This window comes from Saimiri boliviensis, chromosome 9 (genome assembly GCF_048565385.1).
Source record: "Saimiri boliviensis isolate mSaiBol1 chromosome 9, mSaiBol1.pri, whole genome shotgun sequence".
In the NCBI taxonomy this organism is placed as follows: domain Eukaryota; kingdom Metazoa; phylum Chordata; class Mammalia; order Primates; family Cebidae; genus Saimiri; species Saimiri boliviensis.
Window position 1 is genome coordinate 113,676,449 of NC_133457.1, and position 15,945 is coordinate 113,692,393.

At 53.6% G+C, this 15,945-nt stretch overlaps 1 long non-coding RNA gene across 1 annotated transcript; it reads left to right on the top strand.

The window, feature by feature from the left end:
• Nucleotides 1–1,240: 1,240 nt before the first annotated feature.
• On the top strand, nucleotides 1,241–9,819 carry LOC120367928 (uncharacterized). Its single transcript, XR_005582172.2, has 4 exons — nucleotides 1,241–1,293; nucleotides 3,242–3,384; nucleotides 5,103–5,266; nucleotides 8,366–9,819. It is a non-coding gene; the product is annotated as an uncharacterized LOC120367928 (long non-coding RNA).
• The last annotated feature ends 6,126 nt before the right edge of the window (nucleotides 9,820–15,945 follow it).

Here is a 15,945-nt window from a genome sequence, read left to right on the forward strand (position 1 = left end):
GCCTCCTTGCCCCTGCACCCACCTCCTCCAGCACCAGTTTCGGACCCCAGGACCTTTGCACATGCTGTCCCTCTGCCTGGAACACTCTTCCCATGACAGCCTCGTATCCCCCAGGGGTCTTCAGCTCTAAGGTTGCCTCACTTCCTCAGTGTGGCCTCCCTAAGCACCTGAGCTGGAGCGCCTCAGTTCTTAGGTATCACGTCACCCCATTGTTTTGCTTTCGTTTTTTAATATTCTGCTTCCTTACTGGAAATTTCCTGTCTATTTCCTGCCTCCTGCAGGGGACAGATCTACTCTAGGTAGGATCCCTGTAGGTCTTACTGCTGTATCCCACAGTCCAGCACACAGTAGGTGCTTAATAAACATTCCTGGAATGAATGAATGAATGAATGAATGAATGATTGAGTGAAGGAATGGATGAACAGAGTTTAAGAATGCAGGTGCTGGGAGGAGGACAGGCAGGTCTGGGCTCAGGCTGGGGCTGAGGCCTCCTCTCCCGGGTCTCCCTGCCGGAGGAGGAGCCCCTGCCAGGGCAGGAGGGTGGGTGTGGGGGCAGCAGGCAGGGCTGGGCGAGGCTTCTCTGCTCCACTGTTGTCATCCTCTGGGTAATTATGGGCTCAGACACTCCTCGATGCCTTCCCAGAATAATAGCCGGGCCTGTTATCAGCGGCATCTCTGGGACCTTCTCACAAACAGTCATTAATCAAGTCTTGCTGCCACTCTGCCCTCCCTCATGGTGGAAACCAAGGCACAGAGAGGTAAGGCCACTTTCCTAGTGCCACACAGCTGACGCAGGGAGGATGGGCTGTTTTTCCCCGAACGCTACGGTGCAGGGTGGGGCCCCTTCTCCCCGTTCCACATAGGGAAGTCTCTGAGCCTGCTATGACTGGGGGGCCTTGCCCCCAGTTTCAGGCCCCCAGTCCTCCTTGAGGCCTCAGAGGCCTCCCAAGTTGGCCTCTTAATCACTGCCAGTTAATTAAGGAGGTTAAGCATCTCCCCGGGGCCCAGGCAGGCCTGCCCAGGAGAGAGGCGGCGGGGCCTGGACCGTGTCTCACATCGAGGCCCCTGCTCCCCAGCCTGGTCTGGCACGGGCATTGTGTCTCTGTGGTGCATATCACCAGACCTGGGGGACTCTGGGGGAGGCGCGGGGCCTCTGATGGGGCCGTAGAGTTCCATTGCTGGGGCAGTGCCCCTCCCCTTCTTCGGGGGTGTGTGGGAGGTGCTGGCATCACTTAATGAGGCCTCCGCGGCTGCCAAGGAGAGCTGGAGGAGTTGAAACAGGTTCTGGGTGAGGTGAGTTTCGTGGGCTGGGCAGAATCCGTGGCTCTGTGCCATGTGGGCGCTCCCCGGGGCAGTGGGGGGCAGGTGTGGGACCCCCACCTGGCCCCTGTGTCCAGCCCTCTGCCCCGATGGGTGGGAGCAAAGGAAGCTTACGAGGGGATTGTGGAGATGACAGAGGATGACAGACAGGAATGGAGGTTCACATCCCACCCTCCTGGGGCCCCACTGCCAGCCTGTGGGGACCACACAAAGCCCCACCATGCTGGCAGCATCTGGGGCTGCGGAGACACTGCCAATCTGTGCTCTGACACACACTTGGGCCTCCGTCTTCTGACCTGAGAAATCAGGGTGGTTGGAAGGGATCATCTCGGGCTCGGGGCTTTAGTTTCAGGATGACCCATCCAGCAGAGCTGCTGACCTGCTGTGCGGCCCGCTTTCTTCCTCCGGGAAGAGCTGTGCTGGTGGGGTGGACGCAGCGATCCTCGGTCTCTGCTGAGGTTGCCAGTGCTTCGTGAGGGGCGCCTGGACTGCTTTCTCAGGATGCAAGGAAGTCATTCAGTGCATGTCTCCTGGGCAAGCGCCGAGGCTCTGAATTCATGGCAGGGAGGCTTAGGAGGAAGCTCCCCAAGGCCGGGTTGCAGGTCCTGGGGGCTGGAGGGCAGCTCTTCCGTGTTGCTGAACCCTCGGGGCCACTGCGGGTTCAGGTGAGGCTGGATCAAGGCAGGACCCAGAGCCCATGGGGGCCCCATGGGTGTTTTGTTTTCCCCCCTTTTTTTTAAGTGACTTTCTTGGATATATAATTTATATATAGCACAGTTCACCCTTTTGTGATGGGCAGTTCTATGAATCTTGAGAAACATATACAGTTGTATATCCACCAGCACGATCAACAGGCAGAACGTTTCCATCACATCAGAAAGTTCCCTGGTGCCTCCTTGCTATCAATCCCTTTCCTACTCCCAGCCCCTGGCAACCACCTATCTCCCCCAACTTTTTATTCTGAAAAATTTCAGACTTAGAGAAAAATGCAAAAACTTCACAATGAGCCTCCAAGTGCCCCTTCCCCCAGGATCCCCTACTGCAAACACCTGGCCCTATGTGCATTTTTTTTTTTTTTTTTTGAGACGGAGTTTTGCTCTTGTTGCCCAGGCTGGAGTGCCATGGCGTGATCTCGGCTCACTGCAACCTCCGCCTCCCGGGTTCAAGTGATTCTCTTGCTTCAGTCTCCTGAATAGCTAGGATAGCAGGCTCCTTCCAGCATGCCCAGCTAATTTTTGTATTTTTAGTAGAGATGGAGTTTCACCATGTTGGCCAGGCTGGTCTTGAACTTCTGACCTCATGCAATCCATCCGCCTCGGCCGCCCAAAGTGCTGGGATCACAGGCGTGAGCCACCACACCCAGCCTCTCTGTGATTTTTGCTGAGCTGTTTGACAGTAAGTTGCAGGCATCCTTGCCCTTCACCCTAATTGCTTCAGCCTGCATCTCTGAAGGACAAGGGCGTTCTCAACACAACCATAGTGCTCACATGTGAGAAATTTAGCATCGAGTCAGTTACATTAGCTAGTCTCCAGGCCAGGTTCAAATGACTGGGACTGCTCCAGAGTGTCCTTTATAACTGTTTAAATCTGTTTTTCTTTTTAAAATTTTATTCTTTATTTTTTCTGGTACCGAGGGTTAGGCCCTGCATTTGGTGACACCTCTCTTTGGTGTCCTTTTATCTGGAACATGAAACATCCTCCTTGTTCTTGCCTGACTCTTTAAAAACCACTCTCATGGTTTCCTACACCAGGCACTGGGAGGGGAAATCCCCGGGGGATGTGAGTGCCAGGAAAGGGTGGCTGCTGACCTGGGGGACATGGGATGTTCTTAGGGTTTTTTTCTTAAAAGTAGTCTTTAAAAGTAAAGTGGCAGCAGAAGAGAAAGAGACTTGGATTCATTGGCTCAACTTTTATTTTTTAGATGGAGTTTCGCTCTTGTTGCCCAGGCTGGAGTGCAGTGGCGCGATCTTGGCTCGCCACAACCTTCACCTCTCAGGTTCAAGCAACTCTCCTTCCTCAGCCCCCCAAGTAGCTGGGATTGCAGGCATGTGCCACCACACCCAGGTAATTTTGTATTTTTAGTAGAGACAGGGTTTCTCCATGTTGGTCAGGCTGGTATCGAACTCCCAACCTCAGGTGATCTGCCCACCTCCGCCTCCCAAAGTGCTGGGATTACAGGTAGGAGCCACTGTGCCTGGCCTGCCTCAACTTCTAATAGACATATGCAATTTGTAATAGAGAGGGATCTCTAACCCTGCAGTTGAGATTCCAATCCCAGCTCTGCCTTCCCTTGGCTGTGAGCCATTGGTCAGGAAACTTCACTCCTAGAGCCTCTGCTTCCTCATCTGTGAGGTGAGGATAACAGCTGTCTCTCCGCCTTGCCCTGTTGTTGTGAGGAAATGAATCAATGCATACAGTGCGCGAATAGTAGCAACTTTGGATATATGTGAATAATGCATATATCTCATGGATATATATGTAGGAAAATGTTTGTGATGAATTGGATGACCTAATTTATACAGATCACCTTCTTTTCTATCAATTCGTCACAAGCATTTTCCTACGTCCACAGATGAAGCACTTGTGCGACGTGTAAAAGCTGTAACTTTAACTCATTTTTGTCCGTAGATAATACCATGTGGCACCAAATAGCAGAGGTACAAGCATGCAGCGAAAAGCCAGCCTCCCTCCTGTGCTTCTGCACACTCTCAGCTCCCCACTGTGATGGTCTTTTGTGTTGCTTTTCAGAAGGGCTCTGTGAACATGCAGGCAGATACCTGTATTTTCTTTCTTTATTTTTTGAGATGGAGTCTCACTCTGTCACCCAGGTTGGAGTGCAACGGCGTGGTCTCAGCTCACTGCAACCTCTGCCTTCCAGGTTCAAGCAATTCTCCCGCCTCAGCCTCTGGAGTAGCTGGGATTACAGGCGAGTGCCACCACACTCGGCTAATTTTTGTACTTTTAGTAGATACGGGGTTTCACTGCATTGGCCAGGCTGGTCTCAAACTCCTGACCTCATGATCTGCTCGCCTTGGCCTCCCAAGATGCTGGGATTACAGGCAAGAGCCACCGCGCCCGGCCATTTTCTTTGTTTCCTTACTGATATCAGATGACTCTACACACTAGCTTTGTGATTTTCACCAACCGTAGGTCTTGATGACATCAGTGCATAGCGAGCATCCTCCTTTTTCAAGGCTGCATGGCATTCCATGGTGGACATAGACCAGGATTTAAAGAACCAGTTTCTTAGTGATGGTGGCATGCAGGCTTTTGGCATGACAATTGCATCAGAGAGACCGGTGGAAAGCTTTCTGTGTCCCTGTGCAGGTATATCCATAGGATATGCCCTAGAAGTGGAATTGCTGGGTCAAAAGTCATCTAATTTTGAATTTTGCCCTACCATCGTTTTTATTTTATTTATGATTATTATTTTGAGACAGGGTGTCACTCTGTCACCCAGGCTGGAATGCAGTGGCATGATCTTGGCTCACTGCAAACTCTACCTCCGGGGCTCAAGCCTTCTTCCCACTTCAGCTTCCCGAGTAGCCGGACTACAGGTGTGTGCCATCACACCCAGCCAGGTTTTATATTTTTTGTAGAGACGGGGTTTGTCGTGTTGCCCGGGCTGGTCTTGAACTCCTGAGCTCGTGCAATCTGCCCACCTCAGCCTTCCAAAGTGCTAGGGTTACAGGCATGAACCACTGTGCCTGGCTGCCACCATCATTTGTAATGGCTGCACAGATCCTAGTGTATTAATCAGTGCCCTATTGGTGGACATTTAGGTGGTTTCAACTTGCCCGTCATGTAAACAATGCTACAATGAACATCTTTGTGCAGCCGCCTTGTGTGCAGGACAGTCAGCTTATGGGGAATTCCCGGGATCAACAGGAAGCACCGAGAAGGGGAAACTGAACCGCAGAGGCCGGCGTGGCCCCAAGGCCTGTAGGTATGGATGGCGGCTAGACTGGCTGGAGACTCCCTGGCCCTCCCTGTCCCTGGGGTGGCCGAAGGGTCCTGGAACACTGGACTCCTCTAGATCCTCACTGCTCAGGGTGTGGCCTCGAAGCCGTAGTACTGACCCCACTTGGGAGTCTGTTAGAAATGCAGGATCTGGTCCCTCTCACCCCAAAGCCTTGTTAAATCAGGATCGAGCTTTTCTTTTCCTTTCTTTTCTCTTTTCTTTTCTCCTTCCTTCCTTCATTCCTTCCTTCCTTCCCTCCCTCCCTCCCTCCCTCCTTCCCTCCCTCCTTCCTTCCTTCCTTTGATGGAGTCTCACTGTGTTGCCCAGGCTGGAGTGCAGTGGTGTGATCTCTGCTCATCGCAACCTCCGCATCCTGGGTTCAAGCAGTTTTCCTGCCTCAGCCTCCCGAGTAACTGGCACACAACTGCACATCACCACGCCCGGCTAATTTTTATATTTTTAGTAGAGACGGGGTTTTGCCATGTTGGTCAGGCTGGTCCTGATCTCAAGAGATCCACCTGCCTTGACCTCTCAAAGTGCTGGAATTATAGGCCTGAGCCACCATGCCAGGCCTCGGATTGACATTTTTACAAGTCCCCAAGGGATTCACCAGCACCGCTGAAATTGAGAGGAGCTGTCCTAAAGCAAACCTAGACACCTTGAGACTGGAGAGAATGGCTCAGCCGTGGGTCTGGGGCAGGCCTGAGGTCATACCTGGCTTCAGGCTTGCTGGCTGTGTGATGAAAGGCATGCCGGGCAACCTCTCTGTGCCTCGGTTTTCTCATCTTTAAAACAAGAAATGAGAGGATCCCTCCCCCACCAGGTGGTCGTGAGAATCAAGCATGAGCATTCGCAGAAAAGTGTTGAGCTCAGTGCCTGCACTCAGCAAAGGCTCAGTCAACCCCATGATTTTGCTGGTTATGGAGGCTGGCGCCCTGGAAGGAGATGTGGGAGTCGGACCTGTCTGAGCTTTGGTTTCTGCTCTCTCTGTCTCCGTCTGTCGCTGTCATTCTCCCGTGCCTCCTCAGCGCCCGTCTCTCCGCGTCCTCCTCGGTCTTGGCCTCCTTTCTCACGTCTCTCAGGTCTTTGCTTTCATCTCCCCCCGGCCACCGGAACTTGGTAAGTCTCTGTGAAAATGCTAAACGTCGGGAAAAAAAGGAGCTTACTGCAATGATAAAACTGCAAACTAAAAACGAGCAATACTAGAAAAGCAAAATGATAATTTATGAAAACTCAAAAACAGTAACAAAAATTATGTTTTCGGTGGGTGGTGGGGCCTTTCCAGCCCGTTTGGTGGGCAGCGGCTCGGGGCTTCAGGGCTGTGGGCCCTGCTGGGATTTCTTCTCTTCCTTGTTTTTTTTTTTTTTTGAGACAGTCTCATTCTGTCTCCCAAGCTGGAGTACAATAGTGTGATCGCAACTCACTTCAACCTCTGACTCCCAGGTTCAAGCGATTCTCCTGCTTCAGCCTCCTGAGTGGCTGGGACTATAGGCACACACCACCACACCTGGCTCAGTTTTATGTTTTTAGTAGAGACAGGATTTCGCCGTGTTGGCCAGGCTGGTCTTGAACTCCTGACCTCAAGTGATCCACCTGCCTCAGCCTCCCAAAGTGCTGGGATTACAGGCACGAGTCACCAGGCCCGACCTGGACGGAGCTGAGGGATTCCGTGGAGATCTGGCCTCGGCCGTCACTGGTCCCCTTCTCTGTGCTTTCCTCACTGTATGGCCCTGGAAAGGCACAGCCAGTGATCTGTGTTCTTCCAACTCATTTACTAAGTGCCTGCTACACCAGGCCCTGGGAAACACCTGGAGCAAGATAGACACAATCCTGCCTTTTGGTGCTTCTGTTCTAGGAGGGTGTGCATGTGACGGATGATATGGAAGCGAGTGAACAAAATGTGCAGAACAATTGTGGGTTGTGCTAAGTTGTGGTTGTGTGATAGAGAAAGACAGGCGTGGGGCTGCATTTTTTTTTTGTTGTTGTTGTTGTTGTTTGTTTTTTAGTATTTTTTAAAATAAAAATGGGGTGTCTCCATGTTGGTTAGGCTGGTCTTGAACTCCCGACCTCAGGTAATCTGCCCTCCTCAGCCTCCCAAAGTGCTGGGATTACGGGTGTAAGGCCTGGGTGGGTCTCTTTACGCTGGGGATGAGGGCGGGAATCTGGGAGGATGACTCTGGCCTGAATGTAGAGACTAGAATGATGAGAAGGAGCTGGGCCTGGGAGTAGCTGAGAGAAGGGCATTCCAGGCAGAGGGAACTGGAATTGCAAAGGCCCTGAGGCAGAGACAAACGGGGTCAGTCACGATTGGGAGATCTTGGAGAAGAAAAAGATCTCAGGAGAAAGACAGCCTTTCTTTGCTGAGTGTCTCAAGCAAGTTGCTTGCTTTCTCTAAGCCTGTAGTTTCCCCTGTGTAAAATGAGAATATTAAAGACACAATCCCAAGTCATAAGTGACTTTTAAATCCAGTGGCGGACCAGAATTTCTGTACTGGAGGGGCTTAGGGGATGGTTGGGCTGTGGGGTGATTTGTCCTGAAACTGTGGGCTGAGCAGTACCACTCTTTCTACTTGGATTGCTTGGGTGGCTTTTTGGGATGACGATGGAGATTATTTGTGGTTGTACACGTTGGCCCAGATTCCCCATGGCCGAGCCCCTGATTTCAGGAGTTAATAGCCTACAGCACTCGGCATGGTGCCTGGCACAGAGCAAGTCGGCATTCCAGGTGGGAGGAGAGACGTGGAGATGGGAATGTTTAAGGTGTGTTAGGGGAAGAGTGAGGAGACCAGCCCAGCGGGTGGGGAGGGGTGAGTGAGAGGCTGGAAAGACAGGTTGAGCCCAGGAGGGGACCTTCAATGGCATGCAGCAGGAAGGTGGCTTCAGCCGGGAGGCAGGAGCGGCCACTGTGAGCTCGGGAGCAGAAGCCATGGGAATGGGTTTTGTTCCTGGTTTGATTCTCAGTATTTTAAATATTTTACATATTCAGAAAAGTTTAAAAGATAAGAACAGAAGCCGCCATGCAGCTATCACTCAACTTCATGGAAACTTACGTTCTTCCATGTTCTGTTCTTCTCTTCCTTAAAAGGAAATACCCCAATATAGGAGATTCCCTCATATCCCTGGCCAACGGGATCTCTCTAAGAAGCCACTGCGACCCGTGAGCCGAGACTGCGCCAGCACACTCCAGCCTGGGCAACAGAGCAAGGCTCCTTCTCAAAAAGAAAAAAAAACTCAGTGCTGCAACCTGGATTTGATGCTCATGATTCCCACGTGTCTTCGTCTTTCTCTTGTGGGCCTGAGGGAGGTATAAGTTGGTTTGGGGAAGGTATCCATCTGGTTTGATGGAGGTGTAAAAATTGCACACAGTAAAACACACACATCTTTTTGTTTTTGAGATGGAGTCTCGCCCTGTCCAGGCTGGAGTGCAATGGCGCGATTTCAGCTCACTGCAACCTCCAACTCCTGCATTCAAGCGATTCTGCCTCAGCCTCCTGAGTAGTTGGGACTACAGGTGCATGTCACCACGTCCAGCTAATTTTTTGTACCTTTAGTAGAGACGGCATTTCATCGTGTTAGCCAGGATGGTCTTGATCTCCCGACCTCAAAACACACAAATCTTAATTGTAGTCTGATGGCTGTGGGATCACACCAGATCAAGACGTAGAATGTTCCTGACCTCCAGGGGCTCCCCTCAAAGGTGATACTGGTCTGATTCCTATCACCCTGCCTAGTCTAGAACTTCTCGTAAGTGAGCCCATTCGGTCTGTGCTCTTGTTTCAGGCACTTTCACTTAACCTCATCCAGCGAGGTCTGTCCACGTTTCGTGTCTCTTTTCTCAGCTGTGGCATAGTCCATTGTGGAACTAGACCACAGTTTGTTGAATCACCCGACTGTCCATGGAGACGGGGATTGTTTCCCGGTTCCGCGATTTTCAGTAGCGCTGCTGTGAACTTTCTCTTACATGTCCCACGGTAGGCAGACGCAGGCGTTTCTCCTCGTCTGCATCCAGGAGTGGAATTGCCGGATGATGAGATACGCGTGTTTAGTTTTTGTAGCTATGGCCAGTTTCCCAAAGCGGTTGTACCATCTTTAGACTTTTTATACACACACACACACACTCTCTCTCACACACACACACTCATACACACACAGAATCCCTGACGGATTCGGGGGCGCTGCTTTGGTTGTGAGTGGGATTGTACAGATGGCGTCACTTGTACATTTGCTTCTGCAGCCTGTTTTTTTTCCGCCTGATGTTCTGTTCTGGAGCTCCGTCCCCGTTGGCGGAATGGCTCGGGTGCCTCTATTGGTTGTCCCCATGGGCTCTGCTGTGGGGACAGATCACAGCGATCCTCTTCAGGCTCCTGCTGACGGACATTGAACTTACTCCTGACTGGGACTGTCTTTCTGGCTCTTCATGAGTATCTGTTATGGTTGCGGGAGGCCAGCCAGGATGGGCCAGGGGGCGGGGTGGACATAGGGTCTGTCATGGTGGGAGATGGGGACGAGGGACTGGTGGCACAGATGGATTCAGGGAACATTTAGGGGACTTGGTTGTGGTGGGGGAAGAAAGAACAAGACAGGGACCTTGGCGTCTGGGACCCCGGGTTTAAATCCCCGCTCCCACCTCCTGGCTACGTGACCTTGGGTATGCGGCTTTGCTGCGTGGAGCCTCAGTTTCCTCATCTGTAATTTGGGGACATTAACCCTGCCTGATAGGATGGTTGTGAGGTTGAATGAGCACAGACATTCAGTGGACCTGGACAGGGTTCGAACCCCTTTCTTAACTGATCGACCCTGGGTAAATTGCTTCACCTGACCCTCAGTTACCTCATCTGTAAAATGGGGATAATAATAGTACCTTCCTCCCAGCAATTTCCTGATGATGAAATGAGATTCTGGACATAAAGCACTTACCAGATGCTCAATACCTGGTGGCCTCTTCCTATTATCACTACTGTGGTTGACTTCTCTGCCTTTCCCACCAGAAGGTGCGTGGCTAAACAGCAGGAACTGGTCTTCTGTGCCCACCTGCCTCCTGTGGCTCCCAACAGGACAGAGGTGAGGGTCGTCTGCATCCTTGGTGTAGACCCGGAGCGAGCCCTGCCCGGCTGGGAACCTCAGTTCTCTCCTGTAACATGGGGCTCATGGCAGTGCCTACCCGACCAGGTGGCTTCCCACGGGGCGCACGATCTTGCTGGGGAGAAGAGCCAGTCAGGAGGGATCTGTGAAGCGGAGACGTTTTCCTAGCAATGTTGTGGCTGGTACCATCTGGGGGGGGGTCCTCCCAGAGATTGGGGGGGTGTTGGGCTGAGCCCCTGAGGGAGGGAGACCTGGTGTGGGGGTGGAAGAAGGGAGAAGAGGGATGATTGTTGATCTGCTGACCTCCCGAGGGCAAGTTTCAGCTGCAGGGATGCCCGAGCCCCTTGCTGCAGCGAGGACGCTCGGGCCACAGCGAGAGGGAGGCTGGAGTCCCGGGTTCCCAACTTGCCGCCCATGCCTTTGTGCCGTGTGACCCTGGGTGCCTGCTGTTCCTTCCCTGTGACTTGTCTTCATTCGTCGTGAGATCTCAGACTTGCTCCCTCTTCTGCTGGGTCTCCCGGCCCCCGCAGACCCCCTGGCCTGGCCCCTCTGCCCTCACGGAGGCTGAGGCCAGGGCCCAGGGCCAGGGCTGCGCACCTTGACAACCCGCCCACGCCGGGCACAAAGGCCCATTGTTCAGGCCCACGTTGGCGGGGAAGCGGGCGGAGAGCAGCCGCCTTTCACCCAACCCTCTTGTGGTCGGCAGGGACTGAGGAGCGATTCACGGAGGCCCCCGCCCCCTGTCTGGGCACACAGCCAGGCCGCCTCCCGGGCAGGCACCCTTGCCAAGCTGGGCCTGTGTTACCCTAAGCTGGGCCTCAGTTTCCCCGGCTGAGAAAAGGGAAACAGAGCAGCTCAGAGAGCGGGGCGGAGTTTGCTGCTTGGCCTCACTGCCTTGAGATCCACAGGGCTGTGTCTTCCCCGGGCACAGATCGGCTGTCCCTGCTATGCCGGAGAGACCCCTGGACCTGGGGCTTTGGGGCCTGACAAGTCGGGGTTTAAATTCCTGCTGGATGATTTGGGGCGAGGGTTCAGCTCATGAGCCTTCGTTCTCCCATCTGTAAAAGGGGGCTTGGAGTCTATCACCCTCTGAGGTAAAATGAGCGAAATGACACCTCAGCGCCGCATTCGTTTAATCATTCATTCATTCATTCCAAAAGATGAACTGGTGTCAACTCTGTGCAGGACCAGCTATGGAACGTTCACGGTCCCGTGCAAAATTAAACATGAGGGTCCTTGTTCAAAATTAAGAATTTAAAGAGGTAACAGCGTCAATCCAAGCCTGGGCCCTGCGTGCAGCTGTGCATTGCAGGTCTCCGAAGCCCCCCCGCCTGCATGCCAGCTGTTCTCCAGGCACCAGGACCAGGCACTGGGGCACAGTAATGAGACAGGAAAAAATGCTGCTCTCATGGAGCTCATCAGCTGGCAGGGGACTTGGAGTCCATGGACCTTCCCAAGGCCAGGTGCCCCAGAAGCCTGTCCCTCCTGGGCCCAGTGACTGGGCCAGCGGCGTGAGTGGAGGCATCCAAGCTTTCTTCAAGGCCCTGAGGTCAGTGACCCCCACATCCGGCTGGGGAGCTGCAGTAATCATGGCTTACGTTTGCCTAAGACTGCCCAGGCTGATCCAGGCCTTTCTTGGATGAACGCAGCATCTTCATGGCAATCCTATGAGGAAGACGAGGCAGCATGGCTCGCCCCTTGTACAGATGGAGAAACTGAGGCTCAGGTTCACTGGCCCATTCAGCCAGCAAATGGCAGAAGCAGGATTTGAACCCAGGCTGGCTGGTGCCAGGGTCTTCATCTCCCCATCCGTCCTCTGCAAATGGGAACAGCAGTCGGGGAGGTACTTTGTGCCAGCAACCGAGGCCCTGCTGGGGATTGAAGCTGGAAGGACGCGAGTGTGCTGGTGGCCCGCCAGCTGCCACCTGGGTTGGCCCTGCTGTGTGGCCCTGAGTCACAGCACTGTGTCCTGGGAAGCTGGCTGTGCTCCGGGCACCCGTGGGGCCTGAGTCACAGCAGAGCACACCCTACCTTCCCGTTCACCTCCCACCTGGGCTCAGGGGCAGGCAGGGCCTCTCAGCAGGTTCCTAGGCAGGAAGTCACATCTCTGCCCACAGTCAGGGGCAAGAGAGAGGCACCTGTGTGTGGCTCCAGAAGTACATTACTGCTTCCTCTCCCTGAGCCCAAACCCATCCTTCCAAGCTTCCCTTGGGGTGGATTAGCTGGCAGGTAAAGTACTGAGCTCCCCGTCACTGAGAGCATTCAAAGTAGGATAGCCTGTCGGGGGTGCTGAGGAGTGTTCCAGAATCAGGTAGGACCTGCTGCTGGAGTATGTGACTTGCAAAGCCATGAACATGTGCTCATGTGCTAATTTTTGAATAGCTCCTGTGAGCAAACGCTGCAAAAGCCCAACGTAGAAAGGAGTGCGGAATGAAAGGCAAGTCTTCACCCTCCCCTGCCACCAGCCTCTGACTTCTCCTCCTCAGAGGCAGCCACTGTCAACCTGCTATTCTGGACAGCGCTGGTTCGTGTACACACAAACAAACATCTATATTGTTCTCGCCATTCCACACAAACGGTGGCCGGTATGTTTCTTACCTATTCTGCTCCTCATGGAGACTGTTCTAGATGAGCACAGAGTGGCCTGGTTTTTCTCACCCAGCCGCACGCTGTTCTGCCCCTTCCCCTTTAAAATCTATAATTCATTTGATCGAAGGAATTTTCAGCCTGAATTCTACTTATTGGGATCTGCGCTGTACTTTGCTCTCATGGTGGCCTCAGAACATTTTCAAAATTTGGCTGGAGATAATAAGCTCTTTTCTTCACATCTGTGGGGATTTTTGTGTTCTGTTCTTAGTTGAGTAGACGGGGAGCTTTTCATATGCAGGCAGGCACTGGTAATCCATGGGTGAGACCCACAGGCATCAGCTCATCTGCCGATAGTGTGGCCAGGTTGTGGGAGGAGCATGTGGTGCCAGGAAGCCTGGAAGAAAGGGCTTCTTGTGTGTGTTTATGTGAGGGGTTAGTGATGGCTCCTCAGAGGAGGGGCTATTTGGGCAGGGCCTTGTGGGATGCATAGGAGTTCCTATGAGAAGTATGGAGATTGGTTTGACAGACGGAGGAAACTGCGTGATGAGTGAAACTACCGGGTTACTGAACACCTCCTAAGTGCCAGGCACTGTGCTACCTACTTTACAAGTCACTGCTGCATTTCAACTCTTGACAATTGTAGGCTATTACCAACCCCATTTTACCAGTAGGTTAGTCGAGGTTCAAAAAAGCCCAGTAACTTGCTCACAGCAACACAGCTGCAAATATCGAAGCCTGGACTTGAACCCAGGGAACTTGGGCTCTTGGCCATTCTACTATCCCACAAGGGTCAAAGGGGTAGATGGTGAGGTCCCAAATGCTAGATCTTGACCTTCTGACCTTCCCAGCTCAGGTCCTGCCCCTGCTTAGCGGCCTTTAATGGTTTCCCATTGCCCCAGGACTCACTGGCCTGAGCCGCCCTCTCCCTCCAGCCAGGGTGGGCACCTGGGGCAGCATCAGCCTTTCTGGGTCTGGCTGGGTGTGCTGGGTGCTGCAGGAATCTAACTCTCTGATGGAGGCTGGGAGCAATTAGGGGGACATGTACCCTGGCCTGTCCCCACTGACCCGTTTTGGATGTGGTTGGAGATGGAACTGGCCCTCTAGGCTTTGTCCCCTGGAGGCCTAGGGACTCTGTCCTCAGAGCTCTGCTGGCTGGCACTTTGGCCCAACCCCTCTGGCTTCCTGGTTGTGAGCAGCCTCTGGACCCAGAGAGCTGTTCCCCTGTGGACACTGTTGGGCACTGGGCCCGGGGCTTTTTAAACCCCACGGATTCTGCAAGGTGGGAATTCATCACTCCATTTGGCGGGTGAAAGAAATGGAGGTTCAGAAAAGTGAAACCACTCGTCCAAGGCCACGGAGTGAGGAAAGGGCAGAGCCGGGACAGGAATCCAGACCCTGAGTTTGACTCATAACCACTCTCCACTCCTGCCTCTGTGCAAGAGGATTATCCACCCTGTCTGCTGCTTGACAGGGGCTGAATCCACCTCTCTCTCTCTCTCTCCTGAGCTTTGGGAAAGGGGCAGTGAGCCCATCGCCATGGAGGACGGTGGAGCTTGGATGCTGCACCCAGGACTGAAAGGGGGACCTGTGGGCGGCCTCCGCCTCTCCCCGCCCAGCGTCAAGACACAGGCCCAGATTCCCTCCTGGCTTCTCCCTGAAGGGAGAGAGAATAATAGTCGGTTCAAATGTCAGGCCTGCTCGGTGCTGGTGGGGAGACTGGTTAGGCAGGTCTGCGGGAGGGATGGAGGGAGGAAATTATTCATAATTGCAAAGCAACCAGCCATACTGCAGGCCTCGAGCTGTATCTGCATTTGTCTTTGGAGGTGGAGCGTTGGGGGTGCCGATCCTGGGGATCCGGCCCGGGCTGGGGGCAGCCTGGGGACCAGGTGCAGCTTCCCAGAGCCTGTGTGGGTGAGGGAGATGATGGTGATGGGGACACAGAGTCAGCTGCCCCGCTAGCTGGGACACGTCCTGGCCTCCCCACCTTCCACCGACTCGGGGAAGGAAGGATCTGTCAACATTCAGGGAAGGGAGGCAAGAGCCTACTAGGTACCTTCAGGAAGTGTCTCATTAGGTGATGGATTTAATCCTCACAACAACTAGATGAGGTTGGCCTTGCTATTATTATCTCCAGTTGACAGTTGGGGAAACTGAGGCACAGAGGGGCTAAGTCCAGGATTTGAACCCAGGAGGTCTGAGTGTAGCTGGACAGTCCTTTGCTAGTTACCTCCCCTTTGCTGGAAAGGGAGGATCCCCATCCCCTGGGAACAGCCCCACCCACACCCAGAACATACCTCGATCCCTGCTGCCATCCCTTGGGGGACAGGAGTTGGGATGAAGCCTCTCTGAGCCTCTGTTTTCTCATCTGTGGAATGGGAACCAGAGTTCCTCCCTCCAGGGTCAGAAGGCAGCTAGTTGGGAAGGGGAGCGGGTAAGGAGGTGAAGGGTCAGTTTACTGCCTGCTGCCTCCCCCTCCCTTCCAGAACCAGCTCCCCGTGACTGTACCTTCATCAAGACCCTTTCTCTCCTCCCTTCCCTAGCACCCACGGCGAGGTCTGACCAATAGCCGCAACCATAGTGGTGCTTTTCCGAGTCTTCCTTGAGCCCCCTGTGTGCCTAACGCAGAGCTGATCTCCTCCCTGGGGCTTTGGAAAATCCACTCTGAAACGTCTTGTGAGTGATCAGTTTACACTTAAACAGGAAAATGAGTTGAATGGTGGAACTCGAGGCTGGGTTTTGGGGAATGGACAGTGGTAGCCCTAGGAGCCTGGAGCCAGCCTCTGGGCTTGGGGCGAGTATGGCTGAGGCATGCCCGGATCGCATGCCATCCAGCCCCAGGACCAGCTGCATCTGTGGGGTACCTCCAGGGCGTCCCTCTCCTTGGCCTGCCCTGATGGTCTGATAACACCTAGCCTCGGAGGAGGAGGCAGCCGTAATTACAGGCCTTAGTGGTGGCGGGCAGGCAAGTCATGAGGTGGGGGTGACTCAGACGAT